The sequence below is a fragment of the Mustela lutreola genome, chromosome 2 (genome assembly GCF_030435805.1).
Source record: "Mustela lutreola isolate mMusLut2 chromosome 2, mMusLut2.pri, whole genome shotgun sequence".
Classification (NCBI taxonomy): Eukaryota; Metazoa; Chordata; class Mammalia; order Carnivora; family Mustelidae; genus Mustela; species Mustela lutreola.
Genome location: NC_081291.1, coordinates 69,738,547 through 69,763,512, shown reverse-complemented (window position 1 = coordinate 69,763,512; position 24,966 = coordinate 69,738,547). Strand labels below are relative to the sequence as shown.

The 24,966-nt window shown below is 37.8% G+C and overlaps 1 non-coding gene across 1 annotated transcript; it reads left to right on the top strand.

The window, feature by feature from the left end:
• The first annotated feature begins 4,225 nt into the window (after positions 1-4,225).
• On the top strand, positions 4,226-4,290 carry LOC131826249 (small nucleolar RNA SNORD58). Its single transcript, XR_009351499.1, has one exon. It is a non-coding gene; the product is annotated as a small nucleolar RNA SNORD58 (small nucleolar RNA).
• The last annotated feature ends 20,676 nt before the right edge of the window (positions 4,291-24,966 follow it).

Sequence of the window (24,966 nt, the reverse complement as noted above, 5' to 3'; positions counted from 1 at the left end):
TATGCTACCTAAAGCAATCTACACATTTAATGCAATTCCTATCAAAGTACCATCCATTTTTTTCAAAGAAATGGAACAAATAATGCTAAAATTTATATGGAACCAGAAAAGACCTCGAATAGCCAAAGGGATATTGAAAAAGAAAGCCAACGTTGGTGGCATCACAATTCCGGACTTCAAGCTCTATTACAAAGCTGTCATCATCAAGACAGCATGGTACTGGCACAAAAACAGACACATAGATCAATGGAACAGAATAGAGAGCCCAGAAATAGACCCTCAAATCTATGGTCAACTAATCTTCGACAAAGCAGGAAAGAATGTCCAATGGAAAAACGACAGCCTCTTCAATAAATGGTGCTGGGAAAATTGGACAGCCACCTGCAGAAAAATGAAATTGGACCATTTCCTTACACCACACACAAAAATAGACTCAAAATGGATGAAGGATCTCAATGTGCGAAAGGAATCCATCAAAATCCTTGAGGAGAACACAGGCAGCAACCTCTTCGACCTCTGCTGCAGCAACATCTTTCTAGGAACAACGCAAAAGGGAAGCAAGGGCAAAAATGAACTACTGGGATTTCATCAAGATCAAAAGCTTTTGCACAGCAAAGGAAACAGTTAACAAAATCAAAGGACAACTGACAGAATGGGAGAAGATATTTGCAAATGACATATCAGATAAAGGACTAGTGTCCAGAATCTATAAAGAACTTAGCAAACTCAACACCCAAAGAACAAATAATCCAATCAAGAAATGGGCAAAGGACATGAACAGACATTTCTGCAAAGAAGACATCCAGATGGCCAACAGACACATGAAAAAGTGCTCCATATCACTCGGCGTCAGGGAAATACAAACCAAATGCAAAGGTTAATAACATATATTTTCAGGGGAGCCTGGGTGGTGCTGTGAGTTAAGCATTGGATTCCTGGTTTGGGCGCAGGTCCCGGACTGGGGGTCATGGGATTCAGCCCCACCTCCCACTCTCCAGTCAGAGGAGTCTGCTTAAGACTCTCTCTTCGTCGGTCTCCTCCCCTCCTCAAATAAATAAATCCTTAATTTTTTAAAGATAGAGGTTTCGCAGAAGAAATTGGGAATTTTAGATATCAACATAAGTGCTCTACTGCTCATTCATGAATATTTGTCAAACAAGATGTCATTAGCAGCAGCTTTCTTTTTGTTGGGAATACATACATCATTTGCAAATCTGTTATCAACAATGTTAATGGAATAAAATTACCTGATCTAGTTCCAATAATTTATAAAAGATGTATTTTTATACTTCTCTATGTCACTTAGTCCTTGCACCTTACTTATTCTCTCTGGATAATCATGTCCTCTTCTGTAAAACATAAAATCTGGTTGCTTGAGCCGAACTTGGTTTCCTTTTGCTCTGAACTTGTTTAGATATTTGTTTTTTATATATTTGTATCAATATATATGGAATATTATTCTTGGCAATATTTCAACCTGTATCTACTAAATTTTTAATCAAAAATATCTCTTTGCCAAGTTTTTAGGCTCACCAAATATTTGTAGAGTTATATACCACTATTCTCCACCTCCAGACAACATTTGGCTAGCAAATATTTTTATTCACTTTAGTATTTGTTCAAGTCAGTTCTCTCTCTCTCTCTTTTTGGATTTTATTTTTTTATTTGAGACAGTGAGAGGGATAATGAGCATGGAGAGCTGCAGAAGGAGAGGGAGAAAAAGACTTTCCACTGAACAGGGAGCCTGATGCAGGGCTCCATCCCAGGATGCTGGGATCATGACCTGAGCCAAAGGCAGATCCTTAACCCTCTGAGTCATGCAGGTGCCCCAAGTCAATTACCACTTAATAAATTATTTTTATTTTTTTGAAACTGGATTAATTTACCAAAATCTCTCAGTAAGGTGTGTGGGAGGGGAAATATTGACTGTGACTATGTGGCCTCATTGGGAATGTGTATATTTGGTGATATCCTTAGACCTTGAAAATAGAATTTTACCTGAAAATTGTATCAGAGATGAAAAAAATCATATATCAGATGTTTAAGGAGTGTTTAATTAAAAAACATATGCAATGAATATATTCTTGAAATACTGTGAGCAATTTAATTTTGGTTCCTCAAATTTTTGGTTTTTTGAGTCTTTTTTGAATGATTAACCATAGAGAGGAATACAAGTTTATCTGAATCAGTTGTGAAGTGTGTCATAATTAACTGGTCATAAAATACTTTGCAATAAAGTATTAGTTTTCTTATAGTAGAATCACTGTGACTCACACCCATCTTCACATGCTTCACTGAGTGGAAGAGAAAGGACTGGAATTACAGCTATGGCTGGGATTTGCAGATAAGCTGCACAGCATCTATTACAAGACATTGGTTGGATCTCTGAGCATCATTTCCAAATGTGTTTCTCGTGTGTATAGGTGGAGGGGGTAGGGGATTGTGAATTAATGCCCAATATAACATCATAAGAAATTATCAAATTCAGGTTTGTGTTCAGGGTGTTGCTCTAATTGCCTCCTAACTGGTTTCTCTACTGCTTTTCTTCTCCTTACATGTGATTGTTCACATAGCAACCAGGATGATCTTTAAAAAAATGTAAATCAATTAAGCCATCCAGAAGCTCATCACTGATTTAAAAAAATACTGATTATGATCTATGGCTCATAATTTGACCCGTACTTTTATCTCGGGCTTCTCCTCTACTTGTTTATGCTTCGGTCACTGTCTATGCTCTGAAATTGCTAAAGCCATTGAAGGAAGGGTTAGCAAATGGTGCTGGTGTAATTGGATATCCATAGACTACATAATGAACCTTTATCTAACCTCACGCCTTAAACAAAATTAGCTCAGAAATGGATCACAGACTTAAATATAAAAAATAGAACTATAAAACTTGTAGGACATCACACAGAAGAAAATCTTAAGGACCTTGGGCATGGTGAAGAACTCTTAGATATGATACACAAAGCACACTATAAAAGGAAAAATTTATAAGGTCGACTGCATCATCATTAAATACTTGGTTCTGCAAACGATCTTTATAAGAGAATGAAAAGACAAATGGCTACAGAATAGGATAAAATATTTTCAAGTCACATATCTGGCAAAAGACTCACAGCTAGAATATGTAAAGAACTCTGAAATTTCAACACTAAAAGAACAAAGCAATCCAATTAGAAAATGGGGAAAACACATGAGAAAACATTTTCTCTATATAAGAATATGCAAATGGCAAATAAGAATATGAAGATATGTCTAGTATCACTAGTCATTAGGGAAATGCAGGCTGAAACTACAATGATATACCATTTCACAACTATTAGAACAGCTAAAATAAATAGTGGCAATAAAAAACAGAGACAAAGGATGTGAAGAAACTGGTATAGGGACACCTGGGTGGTTCATGGGTTAAAGCCTCTGCCTTTGGCTCAGGTCATGATCCCAGGGTCTCTGCTCAGCAGGGAGCCTGCTTCCTTTCCTCCCTCTCTGCCTGCTTCTCTGCCTACTTGTGATCTCTGTCTGTAATAAATAAATAAAAAGTCTTAAAAAATAAATAAAATAGTACAGCCAATCTGGAAAATAGTTTGGCAGTTTCTTACAAAACTAAACATACAAATACCTATGACCCAGCAACGGCACTCCAGGGCGTTTGCCTGACAGAAATAAACATTTAGGGCTTGAGTAAAAACCTGTATATGTTCAGTTACACCAGCTATATTTATGATAGCCAAAAAATGGAAGCAACATAAATGCCCCTCAGTAGATGATGAGTTTAAGCAAACCACGGCACACCTGTACAATGGAATCCTACTCGGCAATATAAAGATGCAAACTCTTGGTACACACGACGTAGATAGAACTCAAGAGGTCACAGACTGTATTATTTTATTGATACACCATTCTCACAATGACAGAATTTCAGAGACCGGAAAGAAATTAGAAGAGAGGGGTGAAGGGAGGAGGGATGTGACTCTAAAGGGGAGAATATGGAGATCTTTGAGTGATGGGACAGCTCTGAGTCTGGATCGTGGCAGTGGGTGCACACCACACATAATGAAATGACACAAACATCACACCAATGTAAAATTCCCAGTTTTGATATTGTTCTATAATTATATTAGAGGTTACTACAGGGGGAAATGGGAGAGAGTTACCTAGAACCTCTCTACGCTGTCTTGGTAACTTCCTATGAATCTATATTTACTTAAAAATAATTTTTAACTTGCTGTGATGACCAATTTAGAACACCATTGGATTAACCATGAAAAAAAGTAATTTTTAAGGATTTTATTTGATTATTTTAGCAACTGTTTTATGAAACTTCCTTAAATAACTGATACCAGTGTTTCAAGTCAGGTCATTCAAGATATTCTAAATATGAGCCACTAGAAAACTGTTTCTTTACATTTGTATATTAACTTTTACATTTCATATATAAACATATATAAATATTTGCATGTGTTTATGATTAATATTTCTTCAGTAGTGTGTACAAACAATTCCTAGCCTGCTCTTTCTAAGCATACAGTTGTATCATGTAGTAAATTGTGTTATTTTACATACCAAAGTGTATGCCTATGATTTCATGTATAGGCATTCACACATGAATGCCTCTAACTAATAGACAGCAATTATATATGATACACTACAATATCTGAGGTTTCATTTAATTGTACAAATGGAAATGAGTGTTTGTTAGTATTTCTTTAAGACATCAGTAAATTTTTTATGGCAACAGCATTCATGTATATTAATTAGAATTGATCTTTTTTATTTCTTTATTATCTTATATTTTAATTATAGTAAAATACATATAACATATACTTTACCATCTTAACTATTTTTATTTGTTCAGTTTAGAATCCATCTTTTTAAATTATTTTTATTTAGTATGCTTAGTGTTGACACAAAAAAGTGACAAAAATATATACTGGAGTTATAGTCTAAAACAGATTTTTCTCATCAATAATAATATCTTTCTGGAATGAGGGAACTTTTACAGGGGACCTAAAGGTAGCAAATATATAAAGAACAAGAGAAAAGATTTTCCTATAGATAGAGCAAATTTTTTTTTGTCCATAGGAGGGGCTTGAAGAAATTGAAAAGAAAAATGATCAGATTAGATAAGAAACAAAGACTCAAGCAATAAAATAACAAAAACAAACAATAATTACAAAAAAATTTGACCTACTGTACTCTCCTCCAAGTAAATTTGACAGCCTTAATCCTTGTAAACTTTTGCAAAATGAAATAATCCCTTTAGATATAAATAAAATTGGTCCATATAAAATACATAAGGAAGCTATTTCACGCGTGTAAATGTTTGCTGGCCATTTCTTTAATTCAATGATTTTTTTCCCCTCGTTTTTTCTTGTTGTTAAAGGTAGTCTTTAGATTCACTGATGAGAGCTGGAAAAAATCACAGGGAAATAAGCAGTTCAATCAAACTACCAGTTTTCTTTGAAATTTGGTTCTCAGGTAGTTGTTTATCTCAGAGATTAGCATATTAACTTTAAATGTGTGACACTAGCTTTCATCTAGATGGTGATCAAACTAAAGTAATATACACAGACAAAAGCAGTTGTACTCCAAGCACAAACTTCAAAGTGTCCTCCGCTGGTGTCTTTTACTGCCTCTAGTGCTCATTTCCTTTCTCAACTACAGACCAAACTGAGCAAAGCAGTTTGGTTAGGTAGCCTAAGGCCAAATGCTAAGACAAGCATTGGGTATACAGTTTTGGGAATTATTCATACTAATTGCTTCCGTATCTCTTCCATCCTTAAGGTGCATTCTGACCATTAATTAAAAGGTGGAGTTGTAACTCAAAACAGACTCCTCTGCTACCGATTAGTAGCTATGTAATTATTTATTGCTGGGCAACAAACCATCCAAAACATAGTGACTTAAAATAACAACTGCTTATTTAGTTTGTGATTCTGTAGTTTGGCAGTTAGGGCTGGGTTCCACTGGGTGGTTCTTGTAAGTCTTCACTGGGCACATTTGACCTTTGCTGAACTTGCTTACAAAAGTACATGATCAGTGAATGGGTCCACTGATACAGGATGGCCTTACCTGAGATGGGATATTTGGCGCCTTCTTAAATGGGGTCTCTCATCCTTTAGCAGGCTAGTCCATGCTTGTTCTCATGGTGGCCACGGAGGTCCAATTGCAAAAGAAAGGGCAAACCATAAAACAGCTTCTCGATTTCCCCTTTCATCGCATCGGCTGAAGGGAGACCCATGCCCCAGAGTAAAATGGCGGTGGAGTGGGTGGAGGGGAACACACACTTGTGAAAGGCAGGGAAATGGGAAGCAAGAACAAATTAGAGTCATTATAGTAACTGATAGATGAATGAAGCTTTGATGCGTGAACTTAAGGGAGAAGACATAAAACAATTCATTGGAACTTGGTATCTTAACATTTCAGATTTCAGTGAAAATTAAGGATATAGCCCATTGAAAAAGAAAAGTCCAGTTTAAAGAAAAATCAAGGAAACATTATAGGGAAATAGGAGATAAATAGCTCTGATTTCCCACATGAAAAAATGATAAGCCAGATTTTCTACTTTAGAATCTCAAGTAGCAATTTTTAAATTCTGAATCTGTATATTTAGTAACAAGAAGCAAATGGTAAGACAACTTTGATATGCTGATACTAGTTTTTAATAAAATATGAAATTGCAATTTATATTTTAATGCTTATTATAATTTACTAGACTGTTCTAAGAAAACATTTTTAGATTTAATTTTAACTGCAGTTCTGAATCATGACACATTATTATTATTATTACTATTATTCTTGCTTGCACGAAAAGAAAGTAAGGTTCAAAAAAATTAAATGATTAGTCTGTAAATCATATAGTTAATAGAGTTCAGCAGCTGTTGTTTTGACTTTTTTTGAGTATTTAAAATTGAAAGAATATTTTTATCTCGTAAATACATACCAAATGATGTGTTCTGAATTTATTCTAAATCACAGTTCAGAATTAATTCAATAATTTCAGTATCAATCAGCTGAGGACATTTTTGTTTTCAATTTTTAACAAAAAGTAAGTCACTCATTTTTAATTCTCGTCAACTTTAGAAGAGTTATATTCTTCTCTCTCTCTCTCTCTTTTTAAAGTTGAGAGTTGTTATGACTGATAATGAAACTTACAATGCAATTTTCTTATTACATGACAATAAAAACTGCTATTTCAACATTAATAAGTCAAAATACATATTTCCCTACCATATTCATTTAATTATTTCTTATAATTATGTCATGTAATCCAATTTACTTTGACTCATAATTCAGTGCTCTTTTCATTGGTAACATGTTTATCATGTATTTAAAATTCATTCAGCCAGGGGGGAGGAGTCAAGATGGCAGAGAAGTAGCAGGCTGAGACTACTTCAGCTAGCCGGAGATCAGCTAGATAGCTTATCTAAAGATTGCAAACACCTGAAAATCCATCGGCAGATCGAAGAGAAGAAGAACAGCAATTCTGGAAACAGAAAAACAACCACTTTCTGAAAGGTAGGACCGGCGGAGAAGTGAATCCAAAGCAATGGGAAGATAGACCCCGGGGGGAGGGGCTGGCTCCCGGCAAGCGGCGGAGCAACCGTGCACAAAATCAGGACTTTTAAAAGTCTGTTCCGCTGAGGGACATAGCTCCAGAGGCTAAACCGGGGCAAAGCCAACGTGGGGTCAGCGTGGCCTCAGGTCCCGCAGGGTCACAGAAGGATCGGGGGTGTCTGAGTGTCGCAGAGCTTGCGGGTATTAGAACGGGAAAACTGGCTACAGAGACAGAGCTGACAGTAAGCTCACAGCTGGGTGTTACCTTGAGCCAGCCGCAGGCTCGGTGAGCTCAGAGAGCCAACGGAGGTCAGGCAGACGGGAGTAACTGGGCGCCGTTCTCTGAGGGCACACTGACGAATGGGGTCCTGGGGCCCTGGGCTCTCGGCTCCTCCGGGCCGGAGACCAGGAGGCCGCCATTTGTATTCCCGTCCTCCAGAACTCTACGGAAAGCGCTCAGGGAACAAAAGCTTCTGAAAGCAAACTCTAGCGGATTACTCAGCCCGGCCGCCGGTAAGGGCGGTGCAATTCCACCTGGGGCAAAGACACTTGAAAATCACTACACCAGGCCCCTCCCCCAGAAGATCAACAAGAAATCCAGCCAAGACCAAGTTCACCTACCAAGGAGTGCGGTTTCAATACCAAGGAGAGCAGCAGATTTCCAGAGGAGGAGTAAGCAAAGAACGGAACTCATGGCTTTCTCCCTGTGATTTTTTTAGTCTTGCAGTTAATTTAATTTTTTTCTTTTTTATTTCTTTTCTCTTCTTCTGCTAAAATTATTTCTTAACTTTTACCCTTTTCTTTTTTAATGTTTTTTAACTAGTTTATCAAATATATATATATATATATATATTTCTTTTTTATATTTTTCTATATTCGTTTTCTTTTTTTAATACTTTTCTTTTATTTTATTTTTTTTTCTTTCTTTCTTTTTGAACCTCTTTTTACCCCCTTTCTCCCCCCTCACGATTTGGGATCTCTTCTGATTTGGTTAAAGCATATTTTCCTGGGATTGTTGCCACCCTTTTAGTATTTTATTTGCTCCTTCATATACTCTTATCTGGACAAAATGACAAGACGAATAAATTCACCACACAAAAAAAGAACAACAGGCAGTACCAAAGGCTAGGGACCTAATCAATACAGACATTGGTAATATGTCAGATCTAGACTTCAGAATGACAATTCTCAAGGTTCTAGCCGGGCTCGAAAAAGGCATGGAAGATATTAGAGAAACCCTCTCTGGAGATATAAAAGCCCTTTCTGGAGAAATAAAAGAACTAAAATCTAACCAAGTTGAAATCAAAAAAGCTATTAATGAGGTGCAATCAAAAATGGAGGCTCTCACTGCTAGGATAAATGAGGCAGAAGAAAGAATTAGTGATATAGAAGACCAAATGACAGAGAATAAAGAAGCTGAGAAAAAGAGGGACAAACAGATACTCATCCACGAGGGGAGAATTCAAGAGATAAGTGACACCATAAGAGGAAACAACATTAGAATAATTGGGATTCCAGAAGAAGAAGAAAGAGAGAGGGGGAGCAGAAGGTATACTGGAGAGAATTATTGGGGAGAATTTCCCCAATATGGCAAAGGGAACAAGCAGCAAAATTCAGGAGGTTCAGAGAACGCCCCTCAAAATCAATAAGAATAGGCCCACACCCCATCACCTAATAGTAAAATTTACAAGTCTCAGTGACAAAGAGAAAATCCTGAAAGTAGCCTGGGAAAAGAAGTCTGTAACATACAATGGTAAAAATATTAGATTGGCAGCTGACTTATCCACAGACCCTGGCAGGCCAGAAAGAGCTGGCATGATATTTTCAGAGCACTAAATGAGAAAAACATGCAGCCAAGAATACTATATCCAGCTAGGCTATCATTGAAAATAGAAGGAGAGATTAAAAGCTTCCAGGACAAACAAAAACTGAAAGAATTTGCAAACACCAAACCAGCTCTACAGGAAATATTGAAAGGGCTCCTCTAAGCAAAGAGAGAGCCTACAAGTGGTAGATCAGAAAGGAACAGAGACCATATACAGTAACAGTCACCTTACAGGCAATACAATGGCACTAAATTCATATCTCTCAATAGTTACCCTGAATGTTAATGGGCTAAATGCCCCAATCAAAAGACACAGAGTATCAGAATGGATAAAAAAACAAAACCCATCTATATTTTTCCTCCAAGAAACTCATTTTAAGCCTAAAGACACCTCCAGATTTAAAGTGAGGGGGTGGAAAAGAATTTACCATGCTAATGGACATCAGAAGAAAGCAGGAGTGGCAATCCTTATATCAGATCAATTAGATTTTAAGCCAAAGACTATAATAAGAGATGAGGAAGGACACTATGTCATACTCAAAGGGTCCGTCCAACAAGAAGATCTAACAATTTTAAATATCTATGCCCCCAACGTGGGAGCAGCCAACTATATAAACCAATTAATAACAAAATCGAAGAAACACATCAACAATAATACAATAATAGTAGGGGACTTTAACACTCCCCCCTCACTGAAATGGACAGATCATCCAAGTAAAAGATCAGCAAGGAAATAAAGGCCTTACACAACACACTGGACCAGATGGACATCACAGATATATTCAGAACATTTCACCCCAAAGCAACAGAATACACATTCTTCTCGAGTGCACATGGAACATTCTCCAGAATAGATCACATCCTCAGTCCTAAATCAGGACTCAACCGGTATCAAAAGATTGGGATCATTCCATGCATACGTTCAGACCACAATACTCTGAAGCTAGAACTCAACCACAAGAGGAAGTTTGGAAAGAACCCAAATACATGGAGACTAAACAACATCCTTCTATTTTTTTTTAAAGATTTTATTTATTTGACAGAGAGAAATCACAAGTAGACGGAGAGGCAGGCAGAGAGGGAGGAAGGGAAGCAGGCTCCCTGCTGAGCAGAGAGCCCGATGCAGGACTTGATTCCAGGACCCTGAGATCATGACCCGAGCCGAAGGCAGCAGCTTAACCCACTGAGCCACCAAGGCGCCCCAAAACAACATCCTTCTAAAGAATGAATGGGTCAACCGGGAATTTAAAGAAGAATTGAAAAAAATCATGGAAACAAATGATAATGAAAACACAACGGTTCAAAATCTGTGGGACACAACAAAGGCAGTCTTGAAAGGAAAATATATAGCGGTACAAGCCTTTCTCAAGAAACAAGAAAGGTCTCAGGTACACAACCTAACCCTACACCTAAAGGAGCTGAAGAAAGAACAAGAAAGAAACCTTAAGCCCAGCAGGAGAAGAGAAATCATAAATATCAGAGCAGAATTCAATGAAATAGAAACCAAAAAAACAATAGAACAAATCAACGAAAGTAGGAGCTGGTTCTTTGAAAGAATTAATAAAATTGATAACCCCCTGGGCAGACTTATCAAAAAGAAAAGAGAAAGGACCCAAATAAATAAAATCATGAATGAAAGAGGAGAGATCACAACTAACACCAAAGAAATACAAACCATTATAAGAACATACTATGAGCAACTCTTCGCCAACAAATTGACAATCTGGAAGAAATGGATGCATTCCTAGAAACATATAAACTACCACAACTGAACCAGGAAGAAATAGAAAGCCTGAACAGACCCATAACCAGTAAGGAGATTGAAACAGTCATTAAAAATCTCCAAACAAACAAAAGCCCAGGGCCAGACGTCTTCCTGGGGGAATTCCACCAAACATTTAAAGAAGAACTAATTCCTATTCTCCTGAAACTGTTCCAAAAAATAGAAATGGAAGGAAAACTTCCAAACCCATTTTATGAGGCCAACATCACCTTGATCCCAAAACCAGATAAGGATCCCACCAAAAAAGAGAGCTATAGACCAATATCCTTGATGAACACAGATGCGAAAATACTCAACAAAATACTAGCCAATAGGATTCAACAGTCCATTAAAAGGATTATTCACCACGACCAAGTGGGATTTATTCCAGGGCTGCAAGGTTGGTTCAACATCTGCAAATCAGTCAATGTGATACAACACATCAATAAAAGAAAGAACAAGAACCATATGATACTCTCAATAGAGGTTAAAAATCATTTGACAAAGTACAGCATCCCTTCCTGATCAAAACTCTTCAAAGTGTAGGGATACAGGGCACATACCTCAATATCATCAAAGCCATCTATGAAAAACCCACTGAAAATATCATTCTCAATGGAGAAAAACTAAAAGCTTTTCTTCTAAGGTCAGGAACACAGCAGGGATGTCCATTATCACCACTGCTCTTCAACATAGTACTAGAAGTGTTAGCCTCAGCAATCAGACAACAAAAGGAAATTAAAGGCATCCAAATCAGCAAAGAAGAAGTCAAATTATCACTCTTCACAGATGATATGATACTATATGTGGAAAACCCAAAAGACTCCACTCCAAAATTGCTAGACTTGTACAGGAATTCAGTAAAGTGTCAGGATATAAAATCAATGCACAGAAATCAGTTGCATTTCTCTACACCAACAACAAGACAGAAGAAAGAGAAATTAAGGAGTCAATCCCATTTACAATTGCACCCCAAACCATAAGATACCTAGTAATAAATCTAACCAAAGAGGCACAGAATGTATACTCAGAAAACTATAAAGTACTCATGAAAGAAATTGAGGAAGACACAAAGAAATGGAAAAATGTTCCATGCTCCTGGATTGGAACAATAAATATTGTGAAAATGTCTATGCTACCTAAAGCAATCTACACACTTAATGCAATTACTATCAAAGTACCATCCATCTTTTTCAACGAAATGGAACAAATAATGCTAAAATTTATATGGAACCAGAAAAGACCTCGAATAGCCAAAGGGATATTGAAAAAGAAAGTCAACCTTGGTGGCATCACAATTCCAGATTTCAAGCTCTATTACAAAGCTGTCATCATCAAGACAGCATGGTACTGGCACAAAAACAGACACATAGATCAATGGAACAGAATAGAGAGCCCAGAAATAAACCGTTAACTCTATGGTCAACTAATCTTCAACAAAGCAGGAAAGAATGTCCAATGGAAAAAAGACAGCCTCTTCAATAAATGGTGTTGGTAAAATTGGACAGCCACATGCAGAAAAATGAAATTGGACCATTTCCTTACACCACACATGAAAATAGACTCAAAATGGATGAAGGACCTCAATGTGCGAAAGGAATCCATCAAAATCCTTGAGGAGAACACAGGCAGCAACCTCTTCGACGTCAGCCGCAGCAACATCTTCCTAGGAACATCGCCAAAGGCAAGGGAAGCAAGGGCAAAAATGAACTATTGGGATTTCGTCAAGATCAAAAGATTTTTCACAGAAAAGGAAACAGTTAACAAAATCAAAAGACAACTGACAGAATGGGAGAAGATATTTGCAAACGACATATCAGATAAAGGACTAGTGTCCAAAATCTATAAAGAACTTAGCAAACTCAACACCCAAAGAACAAATAATCCAATCAAGAAATGGGCAGAGGACATGAACAGACATTTCTGCAAAGAAGACATCCAGATGGCCAACAGACACATGAAAAAGTGCTCCATATCACTCGGCATCAGGGAAATACAAATCAAAACCACAATGAGATATCACCTCACACCAGTCAGAATGCCTAAAATCAACAAGTCAGGAAATGACAGATGCTGGCGAGGATGCGGAGAAAGGGGATCCCTCCTACACTGTTGGTAGGAATGCAAGCTGGTGCAACCACTCTGGTAAACAGCATGGAGGTTCCTCAAAATGTTGAAAATAGAACTGCCCTATGACCCAGCAATTGAACTATTGGGTATTTACCCTAAAGATACAAATGTAGTGATCCAAAGGGGCACGTGCACCCGAATGTTTATAGCAGCAATGTCCACAATAGCCAAACTATGGAAAGAACCTAGATTTCCATCAACAGATGAATGGATCAAGAAGAGGTGGTATATATACACAATGGAATACTATGCAGCCATCAAAAGAAATGAAATCTTGCCATTTGCGACAACATGGATGGAACTAGAGCGTATCATGCTTAGCGAAATAAGTCAAGCAGAGAAAGACAACTATCATATGATCTCCCTGATATGAGGAAGTGGTGATGCAACATGGGGGCTTAAGTGGGTACGAGAAGAATCAATGAAACAAGATGGGATTGGGAGGGAGACAAACCATAAGTGACTCTTAATCTCACAAAACAACTGAGCGTTGCTGGGGGGAGGGGGTTTGGGAGAAGTGGGTGGGATTATGGACATTGGGGAGGGTATGTGCTTTGGTGAGTGCTGTGAAGTGTGTAAACCTGGTGATTCACAGACTTGTACCCCTGGGGATAAAAATATATATTTATAAAAAATAAAAAAATTATATAATAAAAAAAATTCATTCAGCCAAAACATAATCTCTCTCTCTCTTTTTTTTTAAAGATTTTATGTATCTATTTGACAGACAGAGATCACAAGTAGGCAGAGAGGCAGGCAGAGAGAGAGGAGGAAACAGGCTCCGTGCTGAGCAGAGAGCCTGATGCAGGGCTCGATCCCAGGACCCTGGCATAATGACCTGAGCCGAAGGCAGAGGCTTTAACCCACTGAGCCACCCAGGTGCCCCCATAATCTCTTTTAATACATAGTTATGGCAATGGATTTTGAGGTTGATCCATGCCTTCTGCAGCATACACACAGAGAAAGGCTGAATCTTTCCCTTCTTCAGACTCTCCTAACATTATCTACATGTAGCTAATTTAGCAAATACTTATAAATTCATTTTATTATTAATTGTGTGTGCATTCTTTCCTTAAAAAGGAAGGGAGTTTGCTTCCTTTGTTTTTGTGGTAGTGCCTAGCATAGTGCCCATAGCAGGTACTAGATGGAAAATGGTTGAAATGAATCTTCATCTTCCATAATCATCATGGTGTAAAATGATGACTAAACTCGGATCAACTGATAATATGATTGTTAATCATCAGACCCCAGTGCAGTCATCTTTGGAATGCAAGCCTGACCAAGGAAGAGAAAGAGAATAACTCTGGAATTACTTTCAATGGTAAATATTAGGCATGTGGTCTAAAGCTTCAAATTATTGCTATTTTCAAGGATAAACTTAATAAATAATCCATCTTTGATGATTACAGTTTAGTAGATTTTATTATTCGGAAACGTAAACCACGTGGAAATGGTTCACCTGACATTTCTCATGTACTAAGTCAGCCTGATGCCAATACTTGCGAGTAGTCCCTTGAATTTAGAGAAACAGAAATGGAGGTGGGGAAATACCAAATATATGTTCATGAAGAAATACCATCGATTCTAACCGAGGTCTCCAGCTTTAAGCTCACATGAAGCAAAGTCGAGAAAATAAAGGAAAGTGATGATAAGGAAAGAAAAGTGGTAAGAAGAAGAAGAACTGGTAAGAAGAACTGTGAAAAGCCGTAAAGCTATGAACACGACCAACACTTGGAGGGCATCTGGTTTTCCCTCACTGTACATACATCAGAAACACCAGTCCTCTTTCAGCTCCTCTTCCCGCAGTCCCAGGCTCGTGGTCCATCAATATGAACTATCCATCTCCAAAGTTCAGAACCCAAGTCTCTGTCCATATCAGCCAGAAGAATTGACAAAAGGCAGTTGCGAAACTCAAAGTGAATGAAGCCCTGTCTCAGAAGGTGGCTCAGCAGATTGGCAGCTGGCCAAGGTAGACTGTACATGAGTGGGTGATGGCTGGATCTTTTATTCTAGTAGCTGGAATAGAGAGAGCACGGGGCCACTTTGGCAAGAGACACTGTTTCCTGGGTTGGCTCCATTTAACTGAGAGACAGGGTGCCCATAGGTTCAAGCATTATACCTTTGTGGATATAAGATTAATCCTTCTTGTTCCCCCTTTTAAGTCCTTGACCTTATGATACTATCTTCTTTCTCAGAGAAGAAAAAAAAAAAAAACACTTTAAAGGAATCAGTATTCATGACACAAAAGTCTGGAGGGGGAAGATTGGTTGGAAGTTCACTTGGCATCTTCTTTTTTCAGCTTTAATACAAATGGCGAGTTAGTCCTCATTCTCTCACATAGACATCAATTGCTTTGAAGGGTTTTTGCCTAATAAAACATCAAGGACATTTAAAAATATTTAAGATATAGCACACATAGAGAAAAATGCATAAAATGTAAGCACATAGATTAATGAGTTGTTATATTCCAACTCATTATATGTATCATGTATCATGTATCATGTATCATGTATCATGACCTAGGTCAAGACACAGTACATTTTCTAGAAATGTAGAAAACTAGAAAACTTCTCAGTACATATTTTAACCACTATTTTTTTTGAAAGAGACAGAGAATTGGAGGGTTGGAGAGGAGGGGCCAAGGAAGAGAGAGAATCTTAAGCAAACTCTGTGCCCAGGACGGAGCCTAACATGGGGCCCACCATGGTGCTCCATCTCATGACACCAAGATCATGACCTGAGCCAGAATCAAGAGTCAGACACTTAACCAAGGGCCAGCCAGGTATCCATATAATCACTATTTTGTCATCTAATTCATCTTTTTCAGAATTGGCAGATGTCCCCCGAAGGAAGTCAGACCCCACAGTTAAAACTTGTAATTCCTCACTATCATGTGAAAGTATTCAGATATTTTCAAGCTGTTGTTTTTGGTCCAAGTTTTAAGTTTTCTGTAATGGAAAAATCATTCCAAAATGATCTAGTTAGTACTGTTATTCAAGTAAAACCCATAGAAGTCCCTTTTGGTATTTATTCATTTTGTGTCTCATGCTGATCCTTCCTCTCAAAGACTATCAAGGTGTCTCTCTGATACCTGTTCTGCTCAGCCAATATCAATAACACACATTTAAATCTGTGGCAGGGCTTTCTATTACCTGGAGAAGAGAAAATTGATGTCCAAAAAGATTGTTTTTAAAGGAACTCATATTTCCTGATTAGTGTAGAACTCTTGACACTGGAAAAATCAATCGGAATTTGAAAGTGAGATTCAAGTACTGAACTAATTTAAATAGCATTTTCCTCTGACTCCTATCTTTCCATTTCTATGGAAAAGTCCAAAGGTATAGGTAGGCCTATCCAGAATTTTTTATACTCCAATTCCTTTCAGGGATAGAAATCCAAAGAGGGGGTATATAGAATGAACAATGAAAGCATTTGGTTCACATGGGGTTCTCCTGGGGAAGGCTCGAGTGACCCTCTGTTTATTTTCTGAAAGAAATATAAAAGGGGAACTACACTTAATGAGGTCTACAAAGTTGTAATTTCTTTTGAGTAGGCTGCTGAAGCTCCTTGGAGCCACTATAGGAAAAGCTTCTCTGCAGCCTTTCCTCAGCTTTCCTAAAAACTTAATACTGAATCTCAGATAGTATGCAGACAATACCCTCCATCTTCTTCCTCAAATCTTCCTGAAAGAAGAGTATATGAGTTCCAATCCCAAGGAACTTTACACTGTTATATTTTTTTTCATGTGCTAGATCCTTTATTAGATACTAGGGAAATAATGGTGGGTGAGACAGTCCCAGGTCCCCAGCCCATACAAGTATAAAATCACCATAAACAGGACAAAAAGTCCCCCTGGCACCACAGTTTGAGTATAGGCTCTAGAGTCTGGACAATGTTACTGTTCCTATCCCTCTCTCTAAACACTGTCTTTCCAGTATTAGGTCAACCAGCCCCAACTAAGCTAAAACTATTCCATTTGTGGACTTCCTAAGAGAGATGTTTGGGAAGGGCAAAGAACCTGCTTCCTCCATTGCAATTTTGAAAGGAAAATATATGGAACCAAGGTGGTATAAAAATGCCTTTACAATTTCAATATAAACAGTTTTCCATTTCTGGTATCTTTTCTTTATGAGGGGTTGGGGGGGACATTGTTTCCATCTAAACTAGAGACAGGGTGGGGATGGACTCAGGCATCACCTTTTTAAATTTTAAAATTTTTATTTTTTGTGAATGCATAAGCACTTTCTATAATTTATTTTCACCATTTAAAAATTATAGTTTATACACAATAAAATTTACCTTTGTAAGTATGTGGTTCTGAGTGTTTTTGTAAATATTAGTTAATATGTAAATATTAAACAACACACTAGTGCACAAGCAGTGGGCCAAATAAGAAATCAAATGGCAAATCAAAATATGTCTCAAAATGAAAGAAAAAGAAAACACAGTATTTCAAAACCTATGGGATGCAGCTAAAGCAGATGTTAGAGTGAAATTTATGCTATAAATGCTGGTATTAAGAGAAAAATTTTCCAATAAACAACTTAACATAATACCACAAGGACCTAGAAAAAGAAGAAACTCAACTGAAATTTGAGTAAAGGAAGGAAATAACAAAGAAAAATCAGAAATAAATAAAATAGAGATCAGAATAAACAGTAACATAACACTTAAAGTAATAATGAGTTAAAAAAAAAAAAAGACCATGCTTTAACTACATTAACTAAGAAAATAATGAGAGATGACTTGAAAACCAAAATGGGAAATGAAAGGAAAATAATCCAACCCCAGATAACTGCAGGCAACAGATAACACCAGAAGTACATAGTATGAAAACATATTACTGTAAATAAGTATTTACTAGCAAATCAGATAACTTGGGGGGGGAAAAAAAACCCAGATGATTCCTAAAAATGCACAAGTTACCATGATTGAATCATGAATCTTGAATCCAAGAAATAGGAAATCTTTGACCAATAACAAGAATGAAAGTTGAATTAGGAATAAAAAAACCTGCCACCACAGAAAACCCAAGAACATGTTACCTCACTGGTGAATTCTACCAAATTCAACTAAACATTTAAAAAATAATGAAAATATCAAAATCTTACAAATAATGCAATAGAGGAAACACATTCAAATCATTCTATGAAGCCAGGATTACCCTGATACCAAAGCAGGATAAAAACAATATAAGAACAAAAAAGTTCTCATTTCTCTGATGTAAGTCTTGCCACTCTGGCTTTCTTTTGACATCTATGTACATGATAAATGTTTCTCCACTCCCTCACTTTCACTTGAAAGTGAGTCTCTTGTAGGCATCATAGAGATGTGTCTTGTTCATTATCTATTCTGACACCCTATGACTTTTGATTGGAACATTTAGTTCATTTATATTCAAAATAATTATTATTTTTTTTAAAGATTTTATTTATTTATTTGACAGAGAGAAATCACAAGTAGATGAAGAGGCAGGCAGAGAGAGAGAGAGAGAGGGAAGCAGGCTATCTGCTGAGCAGAGAGCCCGATGCGGGACTCGATCCCAGGACTCTGAAATCATGACCTGAGCCAAAGGCAGCGGCTTAACCCACTGAGCCACCCAGGCGCCCTTATATTCAAAATAATTATTGATGAATATGTATGTATTGCCATTTTATTACTTGTTTTGTCATTGTTTCTGGAGATTTTTCTCAGGTCCTTTCTTGTCTCTGTTATCTTTGGTCTCTTTGCACTCAAAGAGTCCTGTTTAATATTTCCTATAGAGCTGGTTTAGTGGTCACAAACTCCTTTAGCTTTTGTCTTGAAAACTGTTTATTTCTCTCCTGTTCTGAAAGATAGCCTTGCTGGATAGAGTATTCTTGGCTGGAGATTTTTTTTTTCCCATTCAGCACTTTGAATATATCATGCCACTTTCTTCTGGCTTGCTGAATTTCTGTTGAGAAATCTCCAGCTAGACTAATGTCTTTTCTCTTGTAAGTTAAGGACTACTTTCGTCTTGCATTTTTTGTTTGTTTGTTCGTTTTTAAAGATTTTTATTTATTTATTTGAGAGGGGGACAGTGAGAGAGAGCATGAGATGGGGGAAGGTCAGAGGGAGAAGCAGACTCCCTGTGGAGCTGGGAGCCTGATGCAGAACTTGATCCTGGGACTCTGGGATCATGACCTGAGCCGAAAGCAATTGCTTAACCAACTGGGTCACCCAGGTGCCCATTGTCTTGCAGTTTTTAAAATTTTTTCTTTATCACTATATTTTGCATGTTTAATTACAATATGTCTTGGTGTTGGCCTGCTTTTGTTGATTTTGATACAGGTTCTCTGTGCTTCCTGGATCTGGATGTCTGTTTCCTCCTCCAGATTAGGGAAGTTTTCTGCTATTATTTCTTGAAATAAATTTTCTGCCCCCTTTTCTCTCTCTTCTTCTGGGACTCTTATAATATGAATGTTATTATATTTGATGGAGTCACTGAACTCCCTAAATCTATTCTCTTGCTGTATAATTCTTCTCTCTTTTGTCCAGCTTCATTATTTTCTATTATTCTGTCCTCTAGGTCACTAATTTTCCTCTGCTTCTTTCAGCCTGCTGTTCATTGCATCAAGCTTGTTTCCAATCTCATTTATTGCATTCTTCATCTATGCTTGATTTTTTTTAACTCTTTAATCTATTTAAAGTCTTTAATCTAAGGGTCTTACTGATGCCTTCTATTCTTAAGTTCAGTGAGTATCCTTTTGATTGTTGCTTTAAATTCTCCATCAGGTATGTTACTTATATCTTTTTTGCCTACCTCTCTGGCCATGGGACTTATCTTCTTCATTTGGGATAAATTTCACTGTCTTGGCATTTTGTTAAAATCTCTGCCTACCACTGTGTATTAGAAAAGCCACCTATGTCTTCTTCTCCTGAAAGTATTGGCCATATAGTACCCAAAGACTGGTACTCTGGAGAGTGTCTCCTGTGTGTGTTGTGTGTGCTCTGTTCTTGTATTTTGACTCCTCTATCCCTCAGGCCAGTCATCTGTAGAGTTTCTCCTTGCTTGCTATGGACAGTGTTTGGTTCCTGAACTAAATGTGATGAGTGTGCTTCAGTCTGAAATGAAACCTGACACTACCTCCACCAGAACTGAGGCCCTGCAGAACTTTCCTGAAGATAAGGTATGGGCAGGGATTTATGCTGGTCTTCTTGGGAAGGGACCCACTTCCCTGGGACTGAGACAAGCTTGCTGAGAAGCAAAGTCCCACCAGATCTCAGAAGTATGTGTCCTGGTGTAAGCAAGTTAGCCAGCCATTGTTGGCACCAAGCTGCTTCTTGCAGGTGGCTCTAAGTTTATGCTGAGGGACAGGGAGGGAAATATTGTCATGGAAGAAAATGTTGCTAACAAGCTCCTTTGTTTCCAGAGGGGCATTTCTGTGAATGGTGCCTATCAGAGACATGTTATAAGAAGAACAAATAATTTCCCTGCTGTGTGCCCCATGTGTTTTTCAGATCACTATTTCCACACTGTCCGTCTCTGGGTGGTTTGGCTGCCTTCTCTCCAAGAGTAGTTCATACCTTCAGGGCTCTATCCTAGTAAAGACCACTGACTATTTATTTTTTTAATAATTAATTAATTTATTTATTTGAGAGAGAGGAGAAAGAGATAGAGAGCATGAGCCAGGGAAGGACCAGAAGGGGAGGCAGAGGGAAAGACAGAATCTCTCACGCATACTCTGCGCTGAACATGGAGCGTAATCCAAGGCTTGATCTCATGACTCTGAGATCATGACCTAAGCTGAAACTAAGAGTCAGACTTTCAACCAACAGAGCCACCCAGGTATCTCAAGCCCACTAACCTTACAAAATCCAAGTTTTTAGCCCCAGTAGTTGTAAAGACTCAAGAAAGCCCCTCTTGCTTCTCAAGCCAATGGTTTGGGGGAAACATTGTCCTTCTGCATTCTCCTGCATGCTTCTTTCTCTTTTGCTTCCTTCTCTATATCCATGGCTCCCTCCTTTCCACAGCACCTGTGATCTGTTTCTCACCTAAGCTATGTCTCCAAACTTCCTACTTTCTTTGATATGGCCTCTTCTCTCCACTTAGTTGTGGAATTTATTCTGTCAGTCTTTACACTGATTGCTGGAGTATTTAGGATGATTTAATAGTTGTGTTTGTGAGACAAGGCGAGCCTAGAGTCTGCCTGCTCTGCCACCATATTCCCATTTCACATCAGCTTTTATTTTAGATTCAAATTCCTTCCAGAGTTCTCTCTTAGACTCCTACCACTTCTACTTTTAAGTCCTTGGGCCTAAAATAGATGTCATCTTCTTTCTCAGAATAAAAATATGAGAAAATTACATTTTAGTGGACTCACTATAACACAAAATATGGAGAAAGAGAGTTGGTTGAAGGGACTGCAGCATGGTGACTTGATGACAGTTCATATCAATACCCATGGCACTATGGTAATGGGGGACAACAAGGATTGCCTTGAGTTAAGGCATGAAGAAAAGGTTGTGGATGGATGTGTCCACCAAACCGGAGAAGCACATGCCAGCAAACTAGTTAAATCACATGCATAACCTATAACTAAAGGACCCATAGATTGGGGCTGAAGCAAAGATCAATAGTGGACATGATGGGAGAAGAAGAGAGCATGACAGAAATGAAATCTCCAGAAATTTCAAACTTTAACTTTCACAAGGAATTCAAGTGATTTTGCTTTATAAAGAAAATGAAAAACAAACAAATAAAAAAAACAAAAAGATCAAATCTTTAATTTTGTTTTGGTCAAATGGAAGCTTAGTGACAAAGTTAAAGGTAACCAGCTACAAACCATTAGTATCTTATAACTTGCATATATGTTTTATTTCCTCCTCTTATGTATCTTATTTGGAAAATAAAGATGCATGATTTTTTTTACTATGCAAGGATATTGTTTTGTGCAATCTATGTATTGCCTCAAGAATTTTAAATTTATTTATAGTATACATCAATAAATAATCATAAAACAAAACTCAGATGGATAATAGGATCAGACTAGGAAAAAAACAACAACACAAGAAGACAATATAGAGCCTGAAAGGGGTAAGAGGAGGAGGGAAAATTAGGTAATTGTTAGGAGATTTGGGGATGCCCCTTGGCACCTGAGCTGCAGTCCTGTTATAGTTGTGGAGAGAGAGGAATTGGTATTCACACAGGATATAAGGGAGAACAATAAACCACATAAAGGAATCCACATAAAGTAAAATGCAAAGCTTGGAGGGGAAAACACATGGTGGATTTGGGGCAATTCTTACCATAGAAAGTAGAAATTGGGCAGGAGAAGGTTTCTGAAAAGTTGGATAAGGGATGACCCTGTGTCATATGCTGTGCAGGATGAGGACTGTGGAGCTATAAAAGGGAATGAAACATGATCCAATTTGGATCATTTTTCACAACTCAGTGAGAAAAGAACCCAAGGGTCCTAATTTGGTAAAGGAGCCACTTCTGTATTTGTAGTTACAGGGTCACCATTTGTCTGAAGATGGAGGTTTGAGTGACAACCGCATTTGAAGAATGCGTTGAGTTAGTTGAAAGAAACTAAATGTCTACTCATTGGTAGATGTGTATATAAATTACCACAGTTCATAAGTAAGTATGGCAAGAAGTTATACACACAAATATCTATTTATGTATAAACCATATTCATGTTAGAAATAAACATACATGTCCTACACATAAGCATCTATGTTGAGAGGTTGGTAGTTATGAATTTATAAATATAAAGAAATATATACATTTAGGTATAAATAAGTACTGATGCTTAAATTCTTTTTCACAATGCCAGGATATGTGTCAATATTTAGAATATAGTTGTCTTTTGTCATTGAAATTATGAGTCCTTATTTAGGTTCATATTTTTCTCAGGTGTATTTTCTTTTTATTAAGTTACTCAATGCATCAGGTATTTATTAAAATAAAATAACCTTAAAATACTTTTAAAGTGATAAATACCCATTTATAAAGTGATAAATTAAAGTGATAATATATATTAAAGTGATAAATACCTACATATATTAAAATAGTAATGAGTAAAAGCTTTTTTTTTTTCTCCCATTCTCAATACTTCAGTCCCAATTTGTAGTGGTCACAAATTTTACAAATTATATATAGTTCTGAGAATTTCCTAAACAGATCTAAGAATGTGTGTGTATGTGTGTTTTTGTGTGTGTGTATACACACAATACAAATATATATATAATAATAATATGTTTATTATGTATATATATGCACTGAGAATGCAGCCAGACTATGAATCCTGACTCCCTCATTCTGTGTGTTAACTTCTCAGGACCTCATTTTCCTCAGAAATACAATGGAAATGGGAATGGTAACTACCTCAAGAGTGTGTTGGGATGATAAAAGAAATTAATATAATGCACTTTGGACCCTGTTTGTCATATAATAGGCATTTAGTAAATATTTTCTTAATATAATTAGAAACAACCCATGAGAGTCTGTACAGTGTTCTTCAATCACAATGTCTATATCTAAACTTTTACATTTTACCAAACCAACCTTAATGAAAGGGAGAAATTTGAAAAGCACCTTCAGGTGGGGGTGGGATATGATCAGAGTCTGGTAAAGAAATTGCATCCTAATTACAGAGCAAACCTGTTTAACAGTGACTGTCTACATGCTTATGGTATTTTATTAAGTACAGCCTAAAATTTGGAATAAAGGAGAGGGTAAAGGAAAGGGAGCAAGAACAAGTATGAGCAGAAAGTGCATGAAAGCAAGGCTGAATCCATGAGGAGGATGGGGTGATCATACCATAAACCCCGTTTAACTGACTCTTTGCTAGGGGGAAGATGATGCTGGATGTCATCAGTGTTGTAAGAGGTACCTACATGATATTGTTGGAACACAATTGAGGGACAATTAATGTTTTGCATACAGTGTATAATAAGGGGAGAGGAGGGATGCCTGGGTGGCTCATTTGGTTAAACGTCTGCCTTTGGGGGCGCCTGGGTGGCTCAGTGGATTAAAGCCTCTGCCTTCTGCTCAGGTCATGATCTCAGGGTCCTGGGATGGAGCCCCACATTGGGCTCTCTGCTCAGCAGGGGCCTGCTTCCCTTCCTCTCTCTCTGCTTGTCTCTCTGCCTACTTGTGATCTCTGTCAAATAAATAAACTCTTTAAAAAAAAAAAAAAACAGGAGGAGGAGTCAAGATGGCGGAGAAGTAGCAAGCTGAGACTGCTTCAGCTAGCCGGAGATCAGCTAGATAGCTTATCTAAAGATTGCAAACACCTGAAAATCCATAGGCAGATCGAAGAGAAGAAGAACAGCAATTCTGGAAACAGAAAAACAACCACTTTCTGAAAGGTAGGACCGGCGGAGAAGTGAATCCAAAGCGACGGGAAGATAGACCCCGGGGGGAGGGGCCGGCTCCCGGCAAGCGGCGGAGCAACCGTGCACAAAATCAGGACTTTTAAAAGTCTGTTCCGCTGAGAGACATCGCTCCAGAGGCTAAACCGGGGCGAAGCCCACGCGGGGTCAGCGTGGCCTCAGGTCCCGCAGGGTCACAGAAGGATCGGGGGTGTCTGAGTGTCGCAGAGCTTGTGGGTATTGGAATGGGAAAGCCGGCTACAGAGACAGAGCCGACAGTAAGCTCACAGCTCGGTGTTACCTTGAACCGGTCGCAGGCTCGGTGAGCTCAGAGAGCCAACGGAGGTCAGGC